Raw genomic sequence first — 13,511 nt, forward strand, 5'->3', positions numbered from 1 at the left:
AAAACAGAATTTATGCTTACCTGATAAATTACTTTCTCTTGCGGTGTATCCAGTCCACAGATTCATCCTTTACTTGTGGGATATTCTCATTCCCTACAGGAAGTGGCAAAGAGAGCACACAGCAAAGCTGTCCATATAGCTCCCCCTCTAGCTCCACCCCCCAGTCATTCGACCAAAGGTTAGGAAGAAAAAGGAGAAACCATAGGGTGCAGTGGTGACTGTAGTTTAAACAAAAAAATTTTACCTGACTTAAATGCCAGGGCGGGCCGTGGACTGGATACACCGCAAGAGAAAGTAATTTATCAGGTAAGCATAAATTCTGTTTTCTCTTGCAAGGTGTATCCAGTCCACGGATTCATCCTTTACTAGTGGGATACCAATACCAAAGCTTTAGGACACGGATGAAGGGAGGGAACAAGACAGGTACCTTAAATGGAAGGCACCACTGCTTGCAAAACCTCTCTCCCAAAAATAGCCTCCGAAGAAGCAAAAGTATCGAATTTGTAAAATTTGGCAAAAGTATGCAGTGAATACCAAGTCGCTGCCTTACAAATCTGTTCAACAGAAGCCTCATTTTTGAAAGCCCATGTGGAAGCCACTGCTCTGGTAGAATGAGCAGTAATTCTTTCAGGAGGCTGCTGGCCAGCAGTCTCATAGGCTAAACGGATGATGCTTTTCAGCCTCTCCTCTTACCAGAATAGATAACAAACAAGGAAGATGTTTGTCTGAAATCCTTAGTTGCTTGTAAATAGAACTTTAAAGCACGAACTACATCAAGATTGTGTAAAAGACGTTCCTTTTTCGAAGATGGATTAGGACACAGAGAAGGAACAACTATTTCCTGGTTAATATTCTTGTTAGAAACAACTTTAGGAAGAAAACCAGGCTTGGTACGCAAAACTACCTTATCTGCGTGGAACACCAGGTAAGGTGAATCACACTGTAAGGCAGATAATTCTGAAACTCTTCTAGCAGAAGAGATAGCTATCAAAAACAAAACTTTCCAAGATAACAACTTAATGTCTATGGAATGTAAAGGTTCAAACGGAACCCCTTGAAGAACTGAAAGAACTAGATTCAAACTCCATGGGGGAGTCACAGGTTTATAGACAGGCTTGATTCTGACTAAAGCCTGAGCAAACGCTTGAACGTCTGGTACCTCTGCCAGACGCTTGTGTAACAGGATAGACAAAGCAGATATTTGTCCTTTTAAGGAACTAGCTGGCAATCCTTTCTCCAATCCTTCTTGGAGAAAAGACAATATCCTGGGAATCCTAATCTTACTCCATGAGTAACCCTTGGATTCACACCAACAAAGATATTTCCGCCATATCTTATGGTAGATTTTCCTGGTGACAGGCTTTCTAGCCTGAATCAGAGTATCTATAACTGACTCAGAGAACCCACGCTTTGATAGAATTACGTGTTCAATCTCCAAGCAGTCAGACGTAGAGAAACTAAATTTTTCTAACACCACATTCACTTTACCCTCCCGTAGAGAGACCCTAGTGCTTAGAGCCGGCAAAGAGAATGACTGGGGGGTGGAGTTAGAGGGGGAGCTATATGGACAGCTTTGCTGCGTGCTCTCTTTGCCACTTCCTGTAGGGAATGAGAATATCCCACAAGTAAAGGATGAATCCGTGGACTGGATACACCTTGCAAGAGAAAAGATAATGCAAAAGTATTGACAAAGTTCAAAGTTATGTCTATTTCCACTCCCCCCATATCATGTGACAGCCATCAGCCAATCACAAATGCAAATACATATATTCTGTGAATTCTTGAACATGCTCAGTAAGAGCTGGTGATTCAAAAAGTGTAAATATAAAACAGACTGCACACATTTTGTTAATGAAAGTAAATCGGAACGTTGTTTAAAATTACATGCTCTATTTGAAACATGAAAGTTTAATTGTGACTTAAGTGTCCCTTTAAAGTTCTAATGCCCATTATACCGAAACAAAAATATAAAAGGTATTGCTTATGACTTGTGGGTTTGGTTAAAGGGACATCAAACATCTTGTAATTAGAAGACATTACTGTTGTGCTGCTAAATAACAACATATCACCCAAGTCTTAATGTTTTTAAAACAAATTAACATCCTTTTTTATTTTTAAATAGCCAAACTCCACCCACCATTTCTCTTACAAGAGTAGCCACAGTGATAAAGCTAGTATAAAGTGAATTGTTTTGCAGTTAAATCCAATTAGGGACATAGGTATAGCAGAGTTAGCCTTGAAAAGTCAGCAGGTGCATTTCAAGTTCTGAGTATTAGAAATCGATACATTTTCAGAGATAAATTATATGAAAAGGGGACAAAATAAATAATACAAATATATTACAAAGTAATTTCATTATAAATAACTAAACATTTCATATGCAAACCTCAAGGAGTTTACTGTCCCTTTAAGACCTGAACTAGACTAAGGCACATAATCTGTTATAAAGTGCAATTTCTATAAACCTGAATCATTTTTAATATTAATTGAGGAATGCACATACTTGGGACTATATTATATCCCAGTTGTAAACTTTATGACCTGCCGATAACAAATACTTTAATTAAAAGGGACAGTTTACCCTAATTTTTCTCCCCTTTAATTTGTTCCCAGCTATCCACTCTACCTGGAATATATTACATAGTTTACAAATCGTTCCTTTGTCTTTATATCGGCATTTAAAATAGCTGATTTTGCCTGTGGTATTCCTACCTATACTGAAAGTTTTTATACTTAAGTATAGGCTATAGACAAGCTATGTAACCACAGCCAGGAGAAGAAATTACACTTCCAGTTGGGAGTGGGAGAGAGAAAACTCTAAAACTGTTAATTTTCAATTGTTCTTTCTAAGTATTGTATAGAGATAGAGATAAGAAAGGGAAGCATTTGTGTGATAAGATAAGGATGTCTGATCTGTCTGCAAGCTTAGCCTATTTTGATGGGTTGTGGTTTCAAAGACCAGATTAATCTATTTAATTTAGAAAAAGAAATATAAAAGGGCAATTTCTCATATATTGTATTCCCTTCAGCTATGTTTGGAACACATTAAGAGGAAACAAGTTTTACAGTACACACTGTCCTATGAAGAGTTTTGATCAGGGTAGATAAAAATAAATTAACTTATTTCATTCAGATTTTTTTGATGTAAATCAGATTTATTTATTTTTATTTAAATAGGATTTTTGGTAAATAAAATGCTTTTTGAGGGAAAAAAAATCTAAAGATAGTTTCTATTTAAAGGGACAGTCTAGTCCAAAATAAACTTTCATGATTCAGATAGAGAATGCCATTTTTTTAAACTATTTTCCAATTTACTTTTATCACCAATTTTGCTTTGTACTCTTGGTATTCTTAGTTGAAAGCTAAACCTAGGAGGTTAATATGCAAATTTCTAAACCCTTGAAGGCTGCCTCTTCTCTCAGGGCATTTTGAGAGTTTTTCACCACTAGAGGGTGTTAGTTCATGTGTGTCATATAGATAACACTGTGCTCACGCACGTGGAGTTCCAGTGAGCCAGCTCTGATTGGCTAAAATGGATGTCTGTCAAAAGAACTGAAATAAGGGTGCAGTCTGCAGAGGCTTAAATACAAGGTAATCACAGAGGTAAAAAGTATATTATTATGACTATGTTGGTTATGCAAAACTAGGCAATGGGTAATAAAGGGATTATCTATCTTTTTAAACAATAAAAATTCTAGTGTAGACTGTCCCTTTAAGATACATAATATTCCAAAGGTTATTCGTCCTGAAATATAGATACATTTTTAATTATATAGCAAGATGTTGTATATTCATGGCTGTAAAGTTGCTGTTTTTTTTTGGTAAATGAATTCCATTAATCCAGTCATAATATCATGCTCTCCCAAAGGTTTTTCTATCTTGAAGATATTATCACATATTATTGGTTTTGTAGTTCTCAAAACTGTGAATTTGTGTCTGCAGAAATAACATGCCCCTTCTTCACAGCAAAATGTTATAAAAATAATATACAGAGTTGATTAATAGACCTTAAAGGGACATAATAATGAAAGATAACTTTTGGGTTTCAGATAGAGCAACCAAATTTTCAGATTTATTTCTATTATCAGATTTGCAATGCTCTACTGGTGCCTAGCAGCTAGCTCACAGTAGTGCATTGCTTCTGTGCCCAGCTATGCAGGCTTTTCAACAATGGATAGCAAGGAAACAAAGAAAATTAGATAAGTAAAGAAATTGTTAAAAATTGCATGTTCTTTCTAAATCATGAAAGTTTAAATTTTGACTTTACTGTCCCTTTAATGCAAATATATGTACACAAAATCAACCCAAGAAGCTCACTAAATATAAGATTGTTTGGAGTGGAATAGATATGCACAAGGACCTAAGTGTGAGGAGGGAGGGGCAAGCATTAAAAATGAAAAATAATGTAATGGTTTTAGTCAAATAAAACTATTTCACTTATTAATGTAATAATTTCCTCCTTCCAATAAAGTACAGGTGAAAAGTTGATCAAATATGAATGATTAACCAATTAACTGGAGATAGTTCACCTCCAAATCATTTCAATGATCTATATATGCATATCTATATATAAACAAATCAGTAATGGTTGGTCTGATATAACTGTAAAAAATAATCTGAAAAACAAAATTTATGCTTACCTGATAAATTTATTTCTTTTTTACATGATGAGTCCACGGATCATCTCAATTACTAATGGGATATTCACCTCCTGGTCAGCAGGAGGCGGCAAAGAGCACCACAGCAGAGCTGATAAATATCACCTCCCTTCACTCCCAACCCAGTCATTCGACCGAAGTCAAGGAGAGAAAGGAAGCAATAAGGTGCAGAGGTGTCTGAAGTTTACAAACCCAACAACCTGTCTCAAATAAAAACAGGGCGGGCCGTGGACTCATCGTCACAAAAAAGAAATACATTTATCAGGTAAGCATAAATTTTGTTTTCTTTTTAATGACACGATGAGTCCATGGATCATCTCAATTACTAATGGGAACCAATACCAAAGCTAGATTGCACTGATGATACAGGAGGGACAAGACAGGAAACCTAAACGGAAGGCACCACTGCTTGAAGAACCTTTCTCCCAAAAGCTGCCTCGGCCGAGGCAAAAGTATCAAATTTGTAGAACTTTGAAAAAGTGTGAAGAGAAGACCAAGTTGCATTCTTGCAAATCTGTTCCACAGAAGCTTCATTTTCGAATGCCCATGAGGAAGCAACAGCCCTTGTGGAATGAGCCGTAACTCTCTCTGGAGGTTGTTGTCCAGCAGTCTCGTATGCAAATCGGATTATACTCTTCAGCCAAAAAGAAAGGGAAGTAGCCGTAGCTTTCTGCCCCTTACGTTTTCCGGAGAAAACCACAAACAAAGAAGAAGACTGACGAAATTCTTTAGTCGTCTGTAGGTAATACTTTAAAGCACGAACCACATCCAAATTGTGCAAAATCTGTTCCTTCTGAGAAGGATTAGGACACAAGGAAGGAACACCAATCTCCTGATTAATGTTCCTGTCAGAAACAACCTTAGGAAGAAATCCTAACTTAGTACACAATACTACCTTATCCGAATGGAAGATAAGGTAAGGAGATTCACACTGCAATGCCGAGAGTTCCAAGACTCTACAAGCAGAAGAAATAGCAACAAGAAATAAAACTTTCCAAGATAACAACTTAACATCTAGGGAATGCATAGGCTCAAACGGAGGCCGTTGGAGAACATTAAGAACTAAATTCAGACTCCATGGAGGAGTAACTGGCTTGAACACAGGCCTGATTCTAACCAAGGCCTGACAAAAAGATTGAACATCTGGAACATCTGCCAGACATATACGTAACAAAATAGATAAAAGCAGAGACCTGACCCTTCAAAGAACATGTCGATAATCCTTTCTCCAAACCTCTTGGAGAAAAGACAAAATCCTAGGAATCCTAACTCTACTCCAAGAATAACCTTTAGATTCAAACCAATATAGATATTTATGCCATATCTTAAAATAAATCTTTCTGGTCACAGGTTTACGAGCCTGGATCATGGTCTCAATGACCGATTCAGAAACCCCCCGCTTAAACAGAATAAAGCGTTCAATCTCCAAGCAGTCAGCTTCAGAGAAACTAGATTTGGATAAAGGAAGGGCCCTTGAATTAGAAGGTCCTTCCTCAGCGGAAGACTACAAGGTGGATGAGATGACATGTCCACCAGATCTGCATACCAAATCCTGCAAGACCAGGCCGATGCAATGAGTATCTCTGATGCCTTCTCCTGTTTGATTCGAGCAATCACCCGAGGAAGAAGCGCAAATGGAGGGAAGGTCCAAGGAACCGCCAAGGCATCTATTATTTCCGCCTGGGGATCTCTGGAACTCGATCCGTATCTTGGGAGCTTGGCATTCTGACGCGATGCGATGAGCTCTAATTCCGGCTGACCCCACTTGCGGATCAGGCTGGAAAACACTTCCGGATGGAGTTCCCACTCCCCCGGATGAAAGGTCTGCCTGCTCAGAAAGTGTGCCTCCCAGTTGTTTACCCCTGGGATGTGGATCGCCGACAGACAACAAGAGTGAGTCTCCGCCCACTGAATTATCTTGGATACCTCTCTCATCGCATAGGAACTCCTCGTTCCTCCCTGATGATTGATGTAAGCTACAGACGTTATGTTGTCCGACTCTAACCTGATGAACTGAACTGAAGCTAACTGAGGCCAGGTCATAAGAGCATTGAAGATCGCTCTCAGCTCCAGGATGTTTATAGGACGAACAGACTCTGACCGAGTCTAAACTCCCTGAGCCTTTAGAGAGCCCCAGACCGCTCCCCACCCCAGAAGGGTGGCATCTGTTGTCACAATCGCCCAGGATGACCTGCGAAAGCAGGTTCCCTGGGAGAGATGATCCAGAGACAACCACCATTGAAGAGAATAGCTTGTCTCCTGCTCCAGTAGTATTTGAGGAGATAAATTGGTATAATCTCCGTTCCACTGTCTGAGCATGCTCAACTGCAGAGGTCGGAGGTGGAAGCGAGCAAAAGGGATGATGTCCATTGCCGCAACCATCAGCCCGACTACCTCCATGCACTGAGCCACTGAAGGCCGAGGAGTGGACTGAAGGACTCGGCAAGTATCGATAATCTTTGATTTCCTGACCTCTGTCAGAAAGATCTTCATCGATAGAGAATCTATTACAGTTCCCAAGAAAGTTACCCTTGTACTTGGGATAAGAGAACTCTTTTGTGAATTTACCTTCCACCCGTGAGAACGAAGGAAGGATAACACCATGCTCGTGTGGTATTCCGCTAGATGGAAGGACTGCGCCTGGACTAGAATGTCGTCCAGATAGGGCGCCACAGCAATGCTTTGAGAATGAAGTACTGCTAACAGAGATCCCGGAAACCTTTGTGAAGACTCTGGGAGCAGTGGCAAGACCAAAAGTAAGAGCCACAAACTGAAAGTGCTTGTCCAGAAAGGCGAACCTTAGGAACTTGTGATGGTTCTTGTGAATGGGAACATGCAAGTACATGTCCTTTAAGTCCACTGTTGTCATCAATTGACCCTTTTGGATCAAAGGAAGAATGGAACGTATAGTTTCCATGTTGAAGGACGGTACTCTGAGGAACTCCTTTTTTGGAACCACGAATAGATTGGAGTAAAAAAGGTGACCCTGCTCCAGTAATGGAACAGGAGCAATCACTCCTAGATTGGAGAGGTCTCTTACACAATGTAAGAATGCCTCTCTTTTGTATGGTCTGCAGATAACCTTGAATGTAGGAACCTTCCTCTGAGAGGAAAACTTTTGATATCCAACCTGTATCCCTGGGACACAATTTCTAATGCCCAGGGATCCTGAACATCTCGGATCCAAGCTTGAGCGAAGAAGGAAAGTCTGCCCCCTACCAGATCCGGTCCCGGATCGGGGGCATGACCTTCATGCTGACTTGGATTCAATGGCAGGCTTCTTGGACTGTTTTCCCTTATTCCAAGGATAGCTGGATCTCCAAGCAGGCTTGGGTTGTTCTTGTTTGGAAACGGAAGATGAGGAATTTCCCTTGAAATTACGAAAGGAACGAAAATTACTGTCGCCCTTTTCGTCTTATTTCTCTTATCCTGAGGGAGAAGATGACCCTTACCTCCCATGATGTCAGAAATAATTTCCGATAGACCAGGACCAAATACAGGGAATGCAGAATTATTAGGCAAATGAGTATTTTGACCACATCATCCTCTTTATGCATGTTGTCTTACTCCAAGCTGTATAGGCTCGAAAGCCTACTACCAATTAAGCATATTAGGTGATGTGCATCTCTGTAAGGAGAAGGGGTGTGGTCTAATGACATCAACACCCTATATCAGGTGTGCATAATTATTAGGTAACTTCCTTTCCTTTGGCAAAATGGGTCAAAAGAAGGACTTGACAGGCTCAGAAAAGTCAAAAATAGTGAGATATCTTGCAGAGGGATGCAGCACTCTTAAAATTGCAAAGCTTCTGAAGCGTGATCATCGAACAATCAAGCGTTTCATTCAAAATAGTCAACAGGGTCGCAAGAAGCGTGTGGAAAAACCAAGGCGCAAAATAACTGCCCATGAACTGAGAAAAGTCAAGCGTGCAGCTGCCAAGATGCCACTTGCCACCAGTTTGGCCATATTTCAGAGCTGCAACATCACTGAAATGCCCAAAAGCACAAGGTGTGCAATACTCAGAGACATGGCCAAGGTAAGAAAGGCTGAAAGACCACCACTGAACAAGACACACAAGCTGAAACGTCAAGACTGGGCCAAGAAATATATCAAGACTGATTTTTCTAAGGTTTTATGGACTGATGAAATGAGAGTGAGTCTTGATGGGCCAGATGGATGGGCCCGTGGCTGGATTGGTAAAGGGCAGAGAGCTCCAGTCCGACTCAGACGCCAGCAAGGTGGAGGTGGAGTACTGGTTTGGGCTGGTATCATCAAAGATGAGCTTGTGGGGCCTTTTCGGGTTGAGGATGGAGTCAAGCTCAACTCCCAGTCCTACTGCCAGTTTCTGGAAGACACCTTCTTCAAGCAGTAGTACAGGAAGAAGTCTGCATCCTTCAAGAAAAACATGATTTTCATGCAGGACAATGCTCCATCACACGCGTCCAAGTACTCCACAGCGTGGCTGGCAAGAAAGGGTATAAAAGAAGAAAATCTAATGACATGGCCTCCTTGTTCACCTGATCTGAACCCCATTGAGAACCTGTGGTCCATCATCAAATGTGAGATTTACAAGGAGGGAAAACAGTACACCTCTCTGAACAGTGTCTGGGAGGCTGTGGTTGCTGCTGCACGCAATGTTGATGGTGAACAGATCAAAACACTGACAGAATCCATGGATGGCAGGCTTTTGAGTGTCCTTGCAAAGAAAGGTGGCTATAATGGTCACTGATTTGTTTTTGTTTTGTTTTTGAATGTCAGAAATGTATATTTGTGAATGTTGAGATGTTATATTGGTTTCTCTGGTAAAAATAAATAATTGAAATGGGTATATATTTGTTTTTTGTTAAGTTGCCTAATAATTATGCACAGTAATAGTCACCTGCACACACAGATATCCCCCTAAAATAGCTATAACTAAAAACAAACTAAAAACTACTTCCAAAACTATTCAGCTTTGATATTAATGAGTTTTTTGGGTTCATTGAGAACATGGTTGTTGTTCAATAATAAAATTAATCCTCAAAAATACAACTTGCCTAATAATTCTGCACTCCCTGTAAGGTCTTTCCCTTATAAGGAATAGCCAAAAGTTTGGATTTAGAGGATACGTCCGCAGACCATGGCTTCAGCTATAAGGCTCTGTGGGCCAAGATAGAAAAACCCGATATCTTAGCTCCCAGTTTGATAACTTGAAGGGAAGCATCTGTGATAAAGGAATTAGCTAATTTAAGAGCTTTTATCCTATCTTGAATCTCATCCAAAGAGGTCTCCGTTCTGATAGCATCAGACAGGGCATCAAACCAATATGCCGCTGCACTGGTGACGGAAGCAATGCACACAGCTGGTTGCCATTGTAGACCCTGGTGTACGTACATCTTTTTGAGTAGGCCCTCAAATTTCTTGTCCATAGGATCTTTGAAAGCACAACTATCCTCCATGGGAATAGTAGTTCTCTTAGCCAAAGTGGAAATAGCCCCTTCCACCTTAGGTACTGTTTGCCAAGCCTGCTTGATAGAGTTGGCTATGGGAAACATTCTTGAAAATAGGAGATGGTGAAAAAGGAATACCTGGTCTCTCCCACTCCTTAGCAATAATCTCAGAAGCTCGGTCAGGAACCGGAAAGACATCAGTCGAGGAAGGAACCTCAGAATATCTGTTCAACTACCGTGGAGTCGCTATCATCAAAAGTAGCTAAGACATCCTTAAGCAACAGACGGAGGTGTTCCATCTTAAATCTAAATTATACCACTTCAGTATCAGCGAGAGGAAGTACACCTTCAGAATCTGAAATCTCTCCTTCAGATGCTATTACGGCTTCTTCCTCCTCAGACATCTGAGAGGAGGACTCCGAAACTGCAACAATTGCATCAGAAACCCTGCTTACTGAATGGCATGTCTTACGTTTACCCTGCAACATGGGAAAAGCAGACAGCGCATCAGAGATTGTAGAAGACATGAGAGATGCAATGTCTTTTAAAGTAACTCCAGTGGTAGTTACAGAGGAGACGCAGGGCACTGCCTGTGAGGGCGGTAACACTTGGGAGTGCTTGAGGAGAAAGTTGAGGCATATATTGTACCTCTTCATTAGATTCCAAAACAACATTCACCTTTGAAGAAGTTGGCTCAGAAAAAATCTAATCCTTATAACTTATAGTCCTCTCAATACAAGAAGGACAGAAAGGTATTGGTGGTTCCACAATAGCATTAAAACACAATGAGCAAGGAACATTTTGCAAAGTCCCTTGATCCATAATGGTTCACACTTAATAAAGTCCTGACACAAAAACTTGAAATTTAACAAAAAAAAAAAACAGAATTTATGTTTACCTGATAAATGTCTTTCTCCAACGGTGTGTCCGGTCCACGGCGTCATCCTTACTTGTGGGATATTCTATTCTCTTCCCCAACAGGAAATGGCAAAGAGCCCAGCAAAGCTGGTCACATGATCCCTCCTAGGCTCCGCCTACCCCAGTCATTCGACCGACGTTAAGGAGGAATATTTGCATAGGAGAAACCATATGGTACCGTGGTGACTGTAGTTAAAGAAAATAAAATATCAGACCTGATTAAAAAAACCAGGGCGGGCCGTGGACCGGACACACCGTTGGAGAAAGAAATTTATCAGGTAAACATAAATTCTGTTTTCTCCAACATAGGTGTGTCCGGTCCACGGCGTCATCCTTACTTGTGGGAACCAATACCAAAGCTTTAGGACACGGATGAAGGGAGGGAGCAAATCAGGTCACCTAAATGGAAGGCACCACGGCTTGCAAAACCTTTCTCCCAAAAATAGCCTCAGAAGAAGCAAAAGTATCAAACTTGTAAAATTTGGTAAAAGTGTGCAGTGAAGACCAAGTCGCTGCCCTACATATCTGATCAACAGAAGCCTCGTTCTTGAAGGCCCATGTGGAAGCCACAGCCCTAGTGGAATGAGCTGTGATTCTTTCGGGAGGCTGCCGTCCGGCAGTCTCGTAAGCCAATCTGATGATGCTTTTAATCCAAAAAGAGAGAGAGGTAGAAGTTGCTTTTTGACCTCTCCTTTTACCTGAATAAACAACAAACAAGGAAGATGTTTGTCTAAAATCCTTTGTAGCATCTAAATAGAATTTTAGAGCGCGAACAACATCCAAATTGTGCAACAAACGTTCCTTCTTTGAAACTGGTTTTGGACACAGAGAAGGTACGATAATCTCCTGGTTAATGTTTTTGTTAGAAACAACTTTTGGAAGAAAACCAGGTTTAGTACGTAAAACCACCTTATCTGCATGGAACACCAGATAAGGAGGAGAACACTGCAGAGCAGATAATTCTGAGACTCTTCTAGCAGAAGAAATCGCAACTAAAAACAAAACTTTCCAAGATAATAACTTAATATCAACGGAATGTAAGGGTTCAAACGGAACCCCCTGAAGAACTGAAAGAACTAAATTGAGACTCCAAGGAGGAGTCAAAGGTTTGTAAACAGGCTTGATTCTAACCAGAGCCTGAACAAAGGCTTGAACATCTGGCACAGCTGCCAGCTTTTTGTGAAGTAATACCGACAAGGCAGAAATCTGTCCCTTCAGGGAACTTGCAGATAATCCTTTTTCCAATCCTTCTTGAAGGAAGGATAGAATCCTAGGAATCTTAACCTTGTCCCAAGGGAATCCTTTAGATTCACACCAACAGATATATTTTTTCCAAATTTTGTGGTAAATCTTTCTAGTCACAGGCTTTCTGGCCTGAACAAGAGTATCGATCACAGAATCTGAGAATCCTCGCTTCGATAAAATCAAGCGTTCAATCTCCAAGCAGTCAGCTGGAGTGAAACCAGATTCGGATGTTCGAACGGACCCTGAACAAGAAGGTCTCGTCTCAAAGGTAGCTTCCAAGGTGGAGCCGATGACATATTCACCAGATCTGCATACCAAGTCCTGCGTGGCCACGCAGGAGCTATCAAGATCACCGACGCCCTCTCCTGCTTGATCCTGGCTATCAGCCTGGGGATGAGAGGAAATGGCGGGAACACATAAGCTAGTTTGAAGGTCCAAGGTGCTACTAGTGCATCCACTAGAGCCGCCTTGGGATCCCTGGATCTGGCCCCGTAGCAAGGAACTTTGAAGTTCTGACGAGAGGCCATCAGATCCATGTCTGGAATGCCCCACAGGTGAGTGACTTGGGCAAAGATTTCCGGATGGAGTTCCCACTCCCCCGGATGCAATGTCTGACGACTCAGAAAATCCGCTTCCCAATTTTCCACTCCTGGGATGTGGATAGCAGACAGGTGGCAGGAGTGAGACTCCGCCCAAAGAATAATTTTGGTTACTTCTTCCATCGCTAGGGAACTCCTTGTTCCCCCCTGATGGTTGATGTACGCAACAGTCGTCATGTTGTCTGATTGAAACCGTATGAACCTGGTCCTCGCAAGCTGGGGCCAGGCCTGGAGCGCATTGAATATCGCTCTCAGTTCCAGAATATTTATCGGTAGAAGAGATTCTTCCCGAGACCAAAGACCCTGAGCTTTCAGGGATCCCCAGACCGCGCCCCAGCCTATCAGACTGGCGTCGGTCGTGACAATGACCCACTCTGGTCTGTGGAACATCATCCCTTGAGACAGATTGTCCAGGGACAGCCACCAACGGAGTGAGTCTCTGGTCCTCTGATTTACTTGCATCTTCGGAGACAAGTCTGTATAGTCCCCATTCCACTGACTGAGCATGCACAGTTGTAATGGTCTTAGATGAATGCGCGCAAAAGGAACTATGTCCATCGCCGCCACCATCAACCCGATCACTTCCATGCACTGAGCTATGGAAGGAAGAGGAACGGAATGAAGTATCCGACAAGAGTCCAGAAGCTTTGTTTTTCTGGCCT

The 13,511-nt window shown here is 41.5% G+C and overlaps 1 protein-coding gene across 4 annotated transcripts in view; it reads right to left on the minus strand.

Moving 5' to 3' along the window:
- LOC128654113 (uncharacterized) overlaps nucleotides 1-13,511 on the minus strand; it is a 163,504-nt gene that overhangs the window by 120,278 nt on the left and 29,715 nt on the right. The gene's annotated exons all lie outside the window — the stretch shown is intronic.

Source organism: Bombina bombina, chromosome 3, assembly GCF_027579735.1.
Source record: "Bombina bombina isolate aBomBom1 chromosome 3, aBomBom1.pri, whole genome shotgun sequence".
In the NCBI taxonomy this organism is placed as follows: domain Eukaryota; kingdom Metazoa; phylum Chordata; class Amphibia; order Anura; family Bombinatoridae; genus Bombina; species Bombina bombina.